At 44.6% G+C, this 16,076-nt stretch overlaps 1 pseudogene; it reads right to left on the bottom strand.

Annotated features, from left to right (window-relative positions):
• Positions 1–13,400: 13,400 nt before the first annotated feature.
• Positions 13,401–14,247, bottom strand: LOC136540867 (cysteine-rich repeat secretory protein 55-like; annotated as a pseudogene).
• Positions 14,248–16,076: the final 1,829 nt, after the last annotated feature.

The following is a 16,076-nucleotide window of genomic DNA, read 5'->3' as shown; positions in this document are numbered from 1 at the left end:
ATCCTCCTCGACCTGGCATTGTGATTACTCATCGAAGGCAGCAGGAGGGTTGGCGTCAACGTAATGACCGATATCGACAACAGCAAGAAGTGAGACGTCAGGAAGAATGGAATTGACATAAAGATCATTGGAGATGTCCGTTTTTCATCCATTGCTGGGAAGAAGGTATTAAATTGCCAACTGTTGAAAATTGCCCTGAGTGTAATGGTTATTACGGAGTCAATCGCTCAGAAAGAAGGTTTCAACTTGGTAATCAGGGTTTGTCTATCAATGAGCCGATCAGAGGCAGAGCATCAGTGCATGATCGGCTGGGGGGCAGACTTAGTGTACATGAGAGGCTTGGTAAACGCGCTGGATATTTTCCAAGGAATCAAGAGGAGCTTGAGGAGATGGCAAACGCAAGAGTTCCCGATGAGGAAATATTCTACAGGGACCCTAATATACGTCGTGTAGAACCAACTAGGACTTGTTATCAGCCGGTTTGGAAAACCAAGTTTCCTCGATGGTGCCCAGAGGGTCTGACAAAGACGCAGAGAAGGAGGATGCAACGTGAGCGTCAGGAGGATTTATACCAAGAGGAAAATTCCTCCAATGAAAGGCCTGGTCATCAGCAGTGGCAGGTAAAACACAAAAATAAGGGTCCATCGGCAGATGTTAATATGGTATTCATGTTGCCGATGGAGTTTTTGGCACTATCTGATAATGAGGAAGAAGTTGTTCTCTCTGATCAAGTAGCTCAGTTAACACTAGATCCAATGATGGCTGTTTTTGAGAAACCTACCGATGACGAGAGACAGCATCTTAAGGCTTTATTTGTGAAGGGCAGAGTTGATGGGTAGCCTGTGTCTAAGGTACTTATTGATGGAGGGGCTGCGATTAATATTATGCCTTACGTGATGTATTGGAAACTTGGTAAGGGAGATCAAGACTTGACCAAAACCGATATGATGTTGAAAGATTTTGAAGGCAATGTGTCACCGGCTAAAGGGGCAGTGTGCGTTGAATTGACCATCGGCAGCAAAACCTTGCCAACGACGTTCTTTGTTATCAACGGCAAGGGTGCATATAATCTGCTTCTAGGGAGGGATTGGATTCATGCTAATTGTTGTGTTCCTTCTACAATGCATCAATGCCTCGTACAGTGGATTGGGGATAAGATTGAGGTCGTCCCTGGTGATTCTTCTTATATCATCGCATCGGCAGAATCAGATACTTATGAGCGAACTAAATGCATATCAGGAGAAGCTTGGGAAAAAGGGTTCCTTAGAGTTGCTGATTATGAAATTCCACCGATCCAAGCAGTCGGTTCTGAAGAGGAGTTTTAATGGATAGGTTTGCCGATGATGGAAAATTAGGTCAAGGGTTCACATCGGCAGATGATTTAGTAGAAGTAGATATCGGTGATGGTGATAGGTCAAGACCTACTTTTATTAGTGCTAAGTTAGATTCCAAGTGTAAGCAGCGAATAACAGATTTGTTAAAAGAGTATAAAGATTGTTTTGCTTGGGATTATACTGAGATGCCTGGATTAGACCGATCGATAGTTGAACATCGGTTACCTATCAAATCTGGATTTCGGCCACATCAGCAGCCAGCGCGCCGATGCAACCCTAATGTACTTCCTGACATTAAGGCCGAAATAACTAAATTAATTGAAGCAAAGTTTATTCGGCAATGTCGATACGCAGAGTGGATCTCTAATGTGGTTCCTGTTTATAAGAAAAATGGAAAACTTCGTGTCTGTATTGATTTCAGGAATCTCAACAAAGCCACACCGATGGATGGCTATCCAATGCCGATTGCTGATTTGTTGATTAATGTTGCGGCTGGACATCAAATTATCAGCTTCATGGATGGTAATGCAGGTTACAATCAAATATTCATGGCTGAGGAAGATATTCCCAAGACTGCTTTCAGATGTCCAGGTCATGTGGGGTTGTTCGAGTGGATAGTCATGACGTTTGGTTTGAAAAATGCCGGTGCTACTTATCAAAGGGCTATGAACTTTATTTTTCATGAGTACATCGGCACATTAGTGGAGATCTACATTGATGATGTAGTGATTAAGTCTGGAGATATCACAGCACATTTAGCCGATCTGCGAAAGATACTAGAGTGCACAAGGAAGCATGGATTGAAGATGAATCCTAATAAATGTGCATTCGGTGTATCGGCAGGACAATTCTTGGGTTTTATGGTGCATCAGCGGGGCATTGAAATTAGTAGGAAGTCTATTGATGCAATTAACAAGGTGATTGCTCCTGCCAATAAGACTGAATTGCAATCTTTGATCGGTAAGATTAATTTCATTAGAAGATTCATATCTAATCTGTCGGGTAAGATCAAGGCTTTCAGCCCACTACTTAAATTGAAAGCTGATCAGGAATTTGTATGGGGAGTTGAACAGCAATTAGCCCTTGATGAAATTAAGAAATATTTATCAAATCCTCCAGTGCTAGTTCCACCTCAACATGGGAAGCCTTTCAGGTTATATTTGTCAGCTGATGATACAGTTATCGGTTCAGCTCTTATTCAAGAATTTGAAGGGAAAGAACGTGTTATTTATTATTTGAGCAGAAGATTAGTGGATGCTGAGACGAGGTATTCGGCCATCGAAAAATTGTGTCTGTGTTTATACTTTTCTTGTGTCAAATTAAGGCATTATTTGTTATCTGCCGAATGTACGGTCATATGCCAAGACGATGTGGTCAAGTATATGCTGTCGATGCCGATATTAAGTGGTAGAATCGGCAAATGGATTTTAGCATTATCAGAATTTGAACTACGCTACAAATCAACTAAGGCAGTTAAAGGGCAAGTGATGGCTGATTTTGTCACTCAGCATTGTAATACAGTGGACTCTCTGGGGATTGCTCCCTGGACACTTTTCTTCGATGGGTCCACATGTGGTGAAGGAGCAGGTATCGGCGTTGTGTTAATTTCACCTCAAGGAAGGAAGTATGAGTTTTCATTGCCGATTGTTGCTACAGCGACAAACAATCAAGCTGAATACCAAGCCTTGATAAAAGGGTTAGAATTGCTGAAGGAGATACGTGCCGATGTTGTTGAAATCTTTGGTGATTCTATGCTAGTTATAAATCAATTGGCTAGAATTTATGAATGCCGAAGTGAAGCTTTGATTTCGTATTATGAAAGATGTTTGCAATTATTGAAAGGATTTAGAGATTTTCGTCTTGAACATATCTCTCGATTGCATAATGAGGAAGCTAATCGACTAGCTCAGCATGCTTCAGGGTATCAGCCTATTCAGGAAGTGCTAACATCGGCAGTTGATACCGATGACTGGAGGAAAGAGTTTGTCGATTATTTAAAGGATCCATATAAAAAGGTTGAGAGACGTATAAGGTTCCAAGCTACCAAATATGTGCTCCTCGATGATGAATTATATTATCGAACTATAGATGGAGTTTTACTTAGATGTGTTAGCAATGATGAATCGAAAAGCTTGATGGGTGAAATTCATGAAGGAGTATGTGGGGCACATCAATCGGCTTTCAAGATGAAATGGATGATCAGAAGGAATGGGTACTATTGGCCGACTATTCTTGAAGATTGTTTTAAATATTTTAAGGGATGCCAGGGGTGTCAAAAGTTTGGTAATATTCAAAGAGCGCCTGCATCGGCTATGAATCCTATAATCAAACCATGGCCGTTTCGGGGATGGGCTATTGATCTCATTGGTCAGATTTATCCGCCATCGAGTAAAGGACATAAATTTATTCTGGTTGCTACCGATTATTTCACAAAGTGGGTTGAGGCAATTCCTTTAAAAAAGGTGACATCGGTCAATATGATTGATTTTGTGAAAGAGCATATTGTTTACCGATTTGGTATTCCTCAGACTATCACTACCGATCAGGGCACTATGTTTACATCAGGAGAATTTGATGAGTTTGCTGTAGGTATGGGAATTAAAATTTTAAATTCTTCTCCATATTATGCTCAAGCTAATGGTCAAGCTGAGGCTTCTAACAAAGGGATCATCAAACTCATTAAGCGCAAAATTGAAGAAAATCCTAGGAGGTGGCATACAGTATTAAATGAAGCCTTGTGGTCATATCGGATGTTATGTCATGGTGCAACCAAAGTAACGCCTTATCAGTTAGTATATGGACACGATGCAGTATTGCCTTGGGAAATTAAGGTTGGCTCTAGACGAATACGTTCTCAAAATCAGCTGGCAGCCGATGATTATAATACTCTTATGAAGGATGAGTTGGAAGATGTGGCGGGTCATCGGTTAAGGGCTTTAGTTAGTATCGAAGAAAATAAGAAAAGAGTAGCTAGATGGTATGACAAGAAGGTGAAAGTAAAAGAGTTTGCCGATGGAGATCTGGTCTGGAAATTGATTTTACCGATTGGGACTAAAAGTTCAAAGTTTGCAAAGTGGTCTCCTAATTGGGAAGGTCCATATCGGATAAATCAGTCTGTTCCTGGTAATGCATATATTTTAGAAACCCTCGAAGGGGTTGTGTTTCCCAGAGCGTTAAATGGAAAATATTTAAAGAAATATTACCCTAGTATCTGGATAGATGCATAAAAGTATAAGTGCCGATAACAGTACTATCGGCTAGAATTATGCAAGGATGTCAATGTCTCATAAAGTGCCGATACAATAAATAAGATTACACGTTCAACAAGGATTGGATAGCTAATATCGCACGCAGGCGAATCTGGTCGGCTTCCTCCATTTCTTTGATATCGTCATCGGCAGCACCCTCCACAGGCTTGAGTTTTTTCTTCATGGCTAAAGCTTTGTGAGCTTGGATATCTCTTTCTTGCTGAAGGGCTTTGACGGCATTGGGTAGTTGGCTTTCTTCTTGTTGAGCATGAGTTAAGGCTGCATCGATTTCTTTCAATTCAGCCAATAGAGCTATCTTCCTTGCTGATAGATCCAAGATTTTCTGCTTAAGTGCAGCACCCGAAGTCTGCAAGTTGACGATGCCCTTGTGCTTCTCATCAGCGATTTGTTTCAGTTGTAGCATCTCTTCTTTGAGTTGAGCTTGAGCTGCTCTATCGGCAATGCGCTGAGCAGCCCGTTGATATTGCAGTTGGCGGCTTTCTAAGTGAGCTGCTAGGAAGAGTACTTCTTCAACATCGGCAGGGACCTGGCCACGAATTGTTTTGAAAATTGCCTTTGCGGGGTCCGAGTCATCTACCAGTTGGGCGGTACCTTGCTGTAGCAAGTTCAGGAGGGTTTCCAACTTGGATTTAGTCTCTGCCGATATTGTTCCCAGTGCAAGGGAAGAACTTGTCTCCTCTCCATCGTCGTCAGAAATGTCAATGGCAAAGGAAAATAGGCTGTTCGGGGAATCTTGTTCCTGAGAGAGAGAAAAGGAGATCAGTTAGGGGTAAGTATGAGTATTGTAAAATCAGCTAGGTTGATCGGTTTACCTGTTTCAAGGCAATTTCCTATGCTTGACTGGAGGAAGCAACCTGGAGTATGTCGTGTGGGGGATCGGCTGAGCTTGCCGATGGGATATCCTCTGTGACTTCATCGGTGGTGGGCTCTTGAGGTATGATGACCGATGACATTGGGGCAGATGTAGGGATCGGCATAGACCTTTGTCGTTTTGGCTGTGCTTCAGTATCTGTTAAAGCTTTGCGCTTTGCTTGGGCATCGGCAACGATTGGCTGGGGGGCATCGACACTTGTTGGTTGTGAAGCTTGGACATCTGGTACGTTTGCCGATGTACCCAATTGTTGCTGCAAAACAAGTGTAAGATATGATATTTAACAGATAAAATGTAAAGTCAAGAAGCTACCTCTGAAGGTTCATCGAAAGAAGTGGTGCTTGATATCGGCGGAATTGCCGATGACGATCCAGTAGCAGCTCTTACCCCCTGATGATTAAGGTTAATACAGTTTGTGATCGGCATAAGTGAAAATAAACAAGGTTGTTACCTTAAATGCTTTGACCAAGGTTGTAGCAGCGGCCGATGGAGTAGCCCTGGATGTAGCCAATTTGGACTTAGAAGTGATGGTCTTGGTACGAATCTTCTGGTGGGTCAAAGCGGCTAAGGTGGGAGCGTTGTAGCCGATCGGCGATGTTGGGGAAACAGGCCGAAGATTGAAGGGTTTCCCACTTTTGCTCACCGATGGTGCTGGGTTGTTAACCTATTACAAGAGAATCAGTTACTGATATATGAAGGGAAAAGCAGAAGGGAGTTAAAGGAAACTTACCGCGTCGTCAGGGATGGCATATTCAGGGTCGATCATGTGCCGATATGTGTGAGCAGAAGTTGCGAACAGTTGTTCTTTCCACTCTCGCCACCATTGCTTATATGACTCGATGATGAAAGATATTGGTGTCCAGGTGGATATATCAACATCTGTAGTATCGGCATCGGGGGAGAGTTGTACTACCTTGTTCCAATCTGTTCCGCAGGTGATTGTTTCCCTAGGTTTGATCACAACGACAAAGCAGAGTTTGATTGGCAGTTGCCCAAAAGCCAATTGGCGGGATACTGCCGATGGGTTGTAAAATTCATATGTAATGTTGGTGTTTTTCCCACTGCCGAATGTGTTTACTGGAATTGCCCTGGGAGTGATGATAGCCATCATGAGCTCATTATCTTGATTTAGAGTGTCATCGGCAAAGTTGAAAAGAAGGGGGAATCTGTTTTCTTCGTCAATATAAGGCACCCAGGCCCTATGATCACGAGAAAGACCATTGTAGAAGCTTTGAAAGAATCTGCCGATTTGGTCTTCGTTGGCTTCTGTTCCAGGAAGGACAATTATGGCTTCACCAAAATTGAGGGGTGAGCGTGTTGCCGATTCATCATCCCCAAGCACATAGTCTTCAGCAATTTCTCATGGGAATTGTTGAGCAAAAAAGTCCCATTGCAAACGTTTGTGCATATGGGCATTCAGCCACATGTTGATAAACCACCACGGGCCTCCCAGGTTGCCGATGGGTTCGCCAAGCAAAAGTTTCTGAGACACTTGATGAAGAAGATGATAAGTGGAGCTCAGAAGGTATCGGCCAAGAGGAAACCTTACGCCATTAGCCAAAAGTTCAGCTGCAGGGAGGAAGGCATTGGTTGGTCCTACTGATCGACCACAGAAGATAAATTTTTCTAACCACATATTCAGGAATATGGCATGTTCCCTCTGGCTAAGTGTCCCGGTTTTCTGGTATTCTTGGATATATCCTGTCCAACCGCCGATGTTGCGGGTATTCACCCTATATTCAGACTTTCTACCATAGATGGAGCCTTCATCGGCAGTTGAGATGTCCAAGCCAGTAAGCATGTGGATATCGGCAAGGGTAGGAGTAGCTGGGCCATGTCCAAACATAAAAGTATTGGTCGTGTCTGACCAGAAATAAGCAGCTGCAATTATCATTGATTCATTTTTCTGCATATCGGCAATAGAGAGCCTAATGCATTGGTCTAACCTTCGTTCTGCCCAGTATACTTGCATCGATCTATTAACCCTCAAGTACCAATCTTTCCACCCTTTGGTGGTTTTGGGCCAAGATCGGAATGTGTCTTTCCACAAATTCAGAGAGAAATTTTGGGCTCTAAAGGGGATTCTGTTAACCTCTGCATTGATCAGATCGGTTGGATCTGGGTTGCCCATTGGTCCAAGGCATTGGACGTGCGGCTGATCGGTTGGGATAACTAATTTGTTGCGCAGTTCCTAAGGTTATGGAATCCAGAAGACAGAAGAAAGGAAAAATCACCAACTGAATGAATTTGCAAAAAGATCAAAGTAAAAGGTAATGGAAGTGGAGCGAACCGCGGGGACGTCGAAGTTGATGGCCATTGTCTTGAGGAAGGTGGAGGTACGAGCCGGAAACTTGAAGTTAGCGCCGGAGAAGGGTTCTTGTTGGTTGAGGTCGCGCGGTTGTTCGTCGGAGTCGCCGCCGGAGAGAGAGAATGCCAAGGATTGGAGGCTGAAGGTAGAAAATGAGGGTTCCGGAGAAATCTATTTATAAGCCGCCCAGAATAAGGGTATTTTGGACTTATCTCTATGTCGCGCGCATATAGGTCAAGGCGGTTCAGAGGGATATGGTAACTGTTCGCGCGATAATCAGGGGATTGTACAGATGAGTTGATGACAAGTAATCATGACTTGGAGGGGATATCGATACATGATATTTTAATTCTGAAAATGGCAGCATTATCATGTTAAGATCTTGCCGATGGGTTATTGTTTCGGTATCTTAACCATAATCAAGGCAAGAGTGGTTGGCGATTGTGCGATATTTACTGAAGTGCGTGAATCAAGATTAGATTTGATTGGATTTGATAACAAATCAAGTTTTGGCTTGGAGAATGAGTTACGGTAATCGGGCAAAGGCAAGCGTTATCTGGAGTAAATTTCGGAGCATTAATGGTTTTATACTCCGAAATTGGGGGGCATGTGTTGACACCGTTTTTTGCACGTGTCAAAATAATCGGAGTGGACTAATCGGCAAGGGGAAAGTTATTGAATACTTTGATAGCCGATGAAAGCCAGTTTGTAAAGATGGTTGCCGATAGCTGGTGATGGTCGATGGAAAGGTTGATTTGGACTCAGGCGTTGCCGATGAGGTTGGAGGTGTTATTGTCGATGCCGATGAAGGGAGGCTTGAGGACTACTGCCGATGAAACATGGAGTATGCCGATGAAGGGAGGCTTGAAGACTACTGCCGATGAAACAGGGAGTATGCCGATGAAGGAAGACTTGAAGACTACTGCCGATGAAATAGGGAGTATGCCGATGGGAAGGAGGACGGTGAGATTTCCATCGTAATTGAGGCGGACAGGGAAATAGATAGGAGTTGATTTCCTTTTCTATATTTGTTAGGGTATGATTCATGTAAGAGTCACATGTTTCCTTAGATATGGGATTGGTGTCCTAGTTGTGTTTGGTTGTGTCTCTTTAGATCAGGGTATAAATATGGAGTAAGGGGCAATGTAATATATATATCAATCAATATCAAAACCAATTTTTACTCCTATTTGCATCTACTTACTTTTCGGCGACTTCGTCAATTTGCATATTTTTCCTTTTTTACGAGTTCTCATTGATTCGGCGAGCTGCATCGTTTCAGTGCGATCTTCGGCGATTCTCGAGTTCCGCGTGAGCACCTCTTGGCCGTGACTTCCGGGCGTATCGCTGTTGTCAGGACCAAAGTGTTCGTATCTTCATCCTTGTCGATTAGCAGGTCAAATCGACTGGCACGCTTTGGATATCGATTCGGGTATTAGCCCTTTGTGTTTGCAGATCCACTTTTGCATCAACACAATCAATAATTGCAAGAATTGTTGTGGCAAACCGACAATAGCTTTAGCTTCGAAATTGTTACAGTAGGGTCCTTAGACCTTTATATACTTGCTGTAAAATTGGTAGCCGTAGAGCGAGTTGCTTAATAGTGTAGTTATTATCCTTGCTTTAGTGTATGTATCGTAAATTGGCATTAGGAGTAGGAATATCCGTAGTCGCTGTAAGAATGTGTGTCACGTTCATACTTGTTAGTGGTACTGGTACATAGCTTAGAATTTAGTGGGTAGATCTCACTTAGTAGTCTAATAAATGTACTTTTAAGCGAAGAGTTGTTGTTGTCATCTTATTAAGCATTGCATCATCATTTTATGTAGATCACGAATAGGTAGACTTTGTACCCGTCTACGAGCCAGAGTACGATGAGGTGATCGAGCAGTATGAGGAGGAGCTCTTCGCACAGGAGGGAGCCCAGGAGCCTATTGGTACTGACTTTGCTAACCCGGCACGTGCCCACAGTGACGGATCTAGGATTTTTATGCAGGGTATGCCAGATTAAAAAATATATATATCTAAACCGGTGAAAACCATTTAACAATTCGGTAAACTATCATAAAAATTGCTCACAATCCAATATAGAATTACTAAATCTAACATATAATAAGTCAAATTACAATACAAATAGTTCACATGCATTTTACTAAAGTCCATTTACCAACTCACTAAATAATCTTTGGACGGTGACCGCTAGGCAAATCAACGCCAAGATTATTCTTGCAAGTGCAATATTATGCGAACATTAAATGGCAAACCCTTTCACAGTATCTAGCCTCGACACCATGCCTCCATGGCTCCACCTCCAGCAGTCCAGCCTCCATGTGAGGCGCGATGCTGCCGTGATAGCTGACCAGCCGACAACACTTGTCCTTTGAGGCCGGGGCTCAGTGTGACTGCATTTGAAGCGCGATCGTCCACTTGTCTGTCGGATCCACGCACGATCAGACGCCCAATCTCAGTGAGTCACAAAGCCGGAGACTCCATACCCAGTACTCAACTCGTCGATGACTAATAGGGAATACTTGGATAGTGGTGACCGTGACAAGCAAGTAAATCCTGCTTGCGCGGAGGTGGGGACTCCATACTTGCGACGAATGTGTGATTGACCGAGTTTGTGTTTACGGTATATATATACTCCTATATTTAGTACTTTGCACGGCTCGATCGCAGGGTATGCCGTGGCATATACGGCATACCCTGTAGATCCGCCCATGCCTGCCCAAGGCAAGCCCCGGTGCATAACTCCTATTTTTAAATGATCACTGAACATATATTATATGATATGCATTTACGTTATAGGCATTTTAGGAAAACTACATGCATACATATATCCACCATGAGTCCTACTAATATAGGTCGAGTAGTTGCTATGCTCAGGATGTCGGTAGCGTGAGTAACCTGCCGTTACTCGCAAATAGGTGATTAAACTATGATATCATGATGAAATAATGAAAAGGAAAATGGTGACCGGACAGGGATGTGGATTTGGTACTAGTGGGTGTGAGGGGTTGTGTCATGCGGCCAACAAGGCATAGCCTGGTTACACTTTTTCTCTATCTGTGTCGATTAAGGACCAGTCGTTGCATATGACTCTAGGCAAGTCATAGATTATTGTCCCGAGCACATACTTGGGTATGGGCGCAGGGAAGGCTTGCTGCTCTCTTGTCATGGATCCGGCTCTTTCCGGACCGACTGATGGGAAGAGGAGGTGGTGGAGGTCCTTGCACCGCACTGAGTCCGGGACTCAGAGGCGGGGGCTTGGAGTCCAAGTTTGGACGGGGACCTAGACACCCGGGACAAGAGAGTGGTGGGTTAGTCCTGCTTATGCCTGGGGTACAAGCGGGTCGTGTGTCTTCGGGGCACCCAGCTAGGCACATTGATTCGCGAATCGCCGGGTTATCTGGTATGACTTATCTGTGGTTTAGCACCGTAGTAAGAACTGGAAGTGGAAAAGGAGAAGGAACAGTATCGATTGCTCAACTCTTGCTTGAAAGTAGCACAGGTGCTTATATAGATTGACTAGATAAAAACTTAATATGGCTGATGATAATAATGTATCAATAAGGACTTACTATTAGTATTGCTTTTGCTAAAAGAGAACCAGCAACCTAAAGCCTAGCATATTCCTTGGAGTCAGGAAAGTATTCCCACTGATCGGATAAGTCTTGCGAGTATATTGTGTACTCAGGGTTTATTTACCCCTGTTGCAGTTGATGCTTGAGGAGTTCCTTGTGTGGAGGATTCATCTGGTGGGCTCAGACGGAATCCTCGTTATCTTATCGCTAGATGTTATCTTTTAATATTCCGCTGTTTATCATTCCGCACTCTGTATTTGGTATTGTAGTAATGTACCTTTTAAGAAACTCTAATGTATGAGATGGACTTGTGTTGTAATTTGTTCTCATTATTGGATCCTTGGGAAAAATGTGGATCTTTTGGGTTCTCTCTCGGGGTGTGCCCGGCGGACACCGCTCGCTGTAGTTGCTTTCGGGGTGCTTAGTGTCTGGTGGAAGACAAGCGCCTCCATAAGTATGCTATTTCAGGCAGTTCTGCCACAGACAGGATCTTGTAGATTGCTATGCTACATGACTCTGATAGAAGTCGAGTGATTGTCTGTCACTCGCGAGAGATAGGAAAGATATTATTGTTGTTATTATATTACTATCACCTGAAATATATATGAATGATAATTAGAGACCGAACGGAATGGCACATTGGATCTAGGCTTGGTTTGGCATTCGAGCGAGGCTCGGATTTCACTTGTTCCGCCTATGTCGGTTAAGGACCGGTGGTTGCATTGGGTTCTAGTCAGGTCACAGACTTATTATCCTGACCACATACTTGTTTATGGGAGCAGGGAAGGCTCATTGCTCTCTTATTATGGGTTCCAGCTCTTTTCAGACCGACTGATTGGAGGCGGAGATGGTGGAGGTCTAAGCACCACAATGAGTCTGGGACTCAGGTGTGGGGGCTTAGAGTCCAAGTTTGGACGGGGACCTAGACCCCTTGACAGGAGAATGGTGGGTAGGTCCTACTTGTGCCTGGGGTATAAGCGGGGCGTGTGTTTTGGGGTACCCAGCTGGGCACATTGATTCATGAATCGTCGGGAAATCCGGTACGACTTGTCTACAGTCTAGCACCGTAGTAAGAACTGGAATGTGAAAGGTGGTAAAATGGTTTTGATTGCTTATCACCTGCTTGAAAGTAGCACATGTGCTTACATAGAATGGTTAGTTAATGAACTAATGATGACTACTAATGAAATTGAATATAAAGACGCGTGTTTAGTAATGCTTCCTACATATACAATAAACCACAAGCTAGATAGCCTTACATATCCTTGAAGTCTTTTCTTTCCTCCTAACGGGTAAGTCTTGCGGAGTAGAATTGAGTACTCAGGGTTTATTCTACCCTGTTGCAGGTGATAAGAACATGTGGAGCTAACACTTGTGTGTGAAAACCTCCTGACGGGCTCAGCGTGGATTTCCTTAATGTCGTGGACATAGAGTTTATTTGAAACTTTCACCCAAAATATTTTACAATGGAAAACTTATAACATGTTATGATGTATATAACAGATCATCATGTTAATGTTTAACTTGTCGTTAAATGATTTTATTTTTGCTGAAACTCTGATAACATGGTTATATTCTGCTGTTATAAACAATAAATATTATACTCTGATGTTGCATAGAAAGTGATGTAAAAAATGACTTAAGAATATTGTAAGCTGTATTCTCTCATTTGTGATCCTGATAGAAAAAATGTGGATTTTTGAGTTCTCCTTTAGGGTGTGCTCGACGGAATTGCTTAATTTAGTGTCCTCCCTTGACTACGTAGTGTCTAATAGAAGACAAGTACTCCTACGAGGTATTAGATTAGATGGTTCTGCCACAATGTGACACCCCAAAACTTTAACACAGTAGCACATCTTTATTGCTGGGAGTACTTGCTAACGCAAGGCTACTTTACCCAACGTTGACGTACACAAGTCACTTCATTCTTAGCGAGTAACTTAGCGACTTACTGAAGTGTGCACATGCTTGCACGCACGCATCCACGTCATCATGCATGGTGCGCGTTACACACACACGTATCACATCAAACTATCAAGGATGCACGACGATCTTGGTGTTCTTCGTCATGTCGGTGGTGGCGCGTCCTCCGGCGAGCGGGAAGTAGAAGGGGTAGATCTCGTAGCGCACCCTGCAGCTGCTGTAGTTGATCTGGCACCCCTGCTGCGCGCCGCAGTAGTCGCCGAACCTGGACACCGCCGTGGCCAGGCACTGCGCGCAGGTCAGCGGCGCGAGGTCCCGCGTGCACTGCGCCAGCCCGTAGATGGACACGAACGGCGTGTACTGCTCCTTGTCCCGCCCGAGCCCCGTGCTGCCCGCCGCCGACGCCTGCGCCGTGGCCTTGCCGATCACCTTACCCACCGCCTTCTCGAACGCCTTCGGGCTGTCCATGGCCTGCACGTTCACCAGGATCACGCCCGCGTCTGTGTCCGCCTGCCCGAAGAAGTTGCCGTTCTCGTACCGCATGAAGCAGTAGTCGTACCTGCATGTGTATGTATGTAAGATACGTATATGTACAGGCATGCAGTATGCCAGCATACCATATTCTCGCGTCGGAACTGTAGCCGCAAGTGCTCGGGAGCTGCTTGGCGGCGTCGGCAAGGCAGGACGCGCAGTCGCTGGCGGAGACGTCACCGCGGCATTGCGCGAGGCCGTAGATGATGTTCTTGCCCTTGCCGGCGGTGGACGTGGCGTAGCCGCCTCCGGTGGAGGCCGTGGTGACGAGGTCGGCGAGGACGGAGTTGATGTTGGTCACGGCCTAGTTGCTGCCAGCGTAGCTGCTTCCCGAGCAGTAGCTGCCGATGGAGTCCGCGGCCATGCCCAGCGGGAGCAGAGCCAAGGAAACAAGCAGCATGCAGCAGCGCATTGTGCTAAACTCCATGGTAGTGTATGGTATGAATCAAGCTCTCAAGTTTTTTGCAAGCTATCTTAGCTAGACTGCGTGCTAGTGATTTGTGTGGCTCCACTTGAGAAGAATGGTTGGAGCTTATATCGAGGGATCGGAGAGCGGATAGCCGGATAGGAGAGGAGAGGTGCTTGATGGTTGCTGCCATTCTTTGACTGTTTTCTTGGTTGCATGCAATTTTGATGTGGACATTAGCATGAGACTGTAAGAACATACATGCAGAGTTGCAGTCCAAGTGCTGACCGCTGAGTCAGCTGCTGGTCCACGGGTGGACATGGACAGACGGGCAATTCCCGACTTGCTGACATTGAGCTAGCTGGATTGGCGGCTCGATCAGCGACATGCATGTTATGATTATGACTCATTGACTGGCTTCTGCATGGGTTAGACAAATCCTTTGTCCTTTGGAGCAGCAGTTGCACATTATTACAAGTTAACATATGAAAGTTCCCTGTATTTCGATTTCCTGGGAGTTAGAAAAAAGATAGACTTACAGCACAGCAGGTTTGGAGCATCAGGTTTCTTTTGTTATATTTTGCATACGAGTTAAATTGTTTCTGCGAAATTCGTAGTCACCTACATGTTGTACTATTGTAATGGCCCTATTCACTTCTCTTATAATCCGTCTTTTTTAACTTGTTTTTTCAGCTGGAATAGTGTTTTTCTCTCACAACAAATTAGTTGGAACACAGCTTGTTTTTTCAGCAAAGCGAACGGGGCCAATGTCCGATAGACCGATACAAAGGTTGCAAGCTGCTCGAGTGAACCAACATATCGTCCATATGGTGATGTGGATGGTAGCTAGTAGTGACAAGTTACCTAAACCAATCGCACGTTTAACTGTATCAGAGGATGGAAATCTGGCAGAGTGAAGGCCGAAAAGGAAGGTGAGGAGCAGACGCATCCATCTTGCATGCATTCCATGCATGGTCCACCGATCCCCTAGGCCCTAGGTGGAATGCTGGTCTTAAGTTGTGTGGAGTTCCACTCATCCACCAAGAAGGCACGACGGGGAGCTCATCAAGAGCTGAGGACATCAGGATATTTTACGTCATGACTAGCACATGGATGTCCGAACAGACGCCTGTGGCTACTCTGGGCATATTCGGCTAGTATTAAAGTCGGCTGATAAGCCGATTGAAGCTAATTTATTATGAAAGAAAAATACTGTAGATTCTAGCTGATAAGCCGACTTATAAGTTCAAGCGAACAGGCCCAGCCCGCGCATAGCGAGCAGACGGTACGGACACGGGATCACCACGCAGGCATCGCGCAGCCATCGGCCCACCCGGGCCACCACCTTCGCGGACATTCGCGCGCTCGTCGCCCCGTCGGGTAGTGTTCCCCGTCAAGCCGTGGCGAGATGGAGGGAAGAGAAGGGAAGGGAAGGGAAGGAAAGGGAGGAGAGGAGAGGGCGAGGCACGCAGCGTGAGGTAGGAGTCGAAGCCCTGTGGCAAGCAGTTGTCCGCCAGCCATCGGCGCCATTGCAACATGCGCAACACCCCGATCTACTTTTGAAATATCCAGATAAAATATTTACAACATACGTCTGAAGACAAATGAACACTTAAAACATGCATCTGAAACATTTGCAAAACATCTAAAAACACTTGAAAAGCTATTGCAAAACATATGCAACATCCAGATAGCAACACCCAAAATAAACACACTTCCAACGTGCTTCTGAAAAATAGATGAAACATTTGGAACACACGCTTGCAACAAGCGTGTATAACCAATGCAACATCCCGATCTACTTTTACAACATCGGTGTGAAACACTTGCAACACACCTCTGAAACATCA

Source organism: Miscanthus floridulus, chromosome 2, assembly GCF_019320115.1.
Source record: "Miscanthus floridulus cultivar M001 chromosome 2, ASM1932011v1, whole genome shotgun sequence".
In the NCBI taxonomy this organism is placed as follows: domain Eukaryota; kingdom Viridiplantae; phylum Streptophyta; class Magnoliopsida; order Poales; family Poaceae; genus Miscanthus; species Miscanthus floridulus.
Note: the sequence above shows the minus strand (reverse complement) of the source record. Positions and strands in the feature narration are given on the sequence as shown.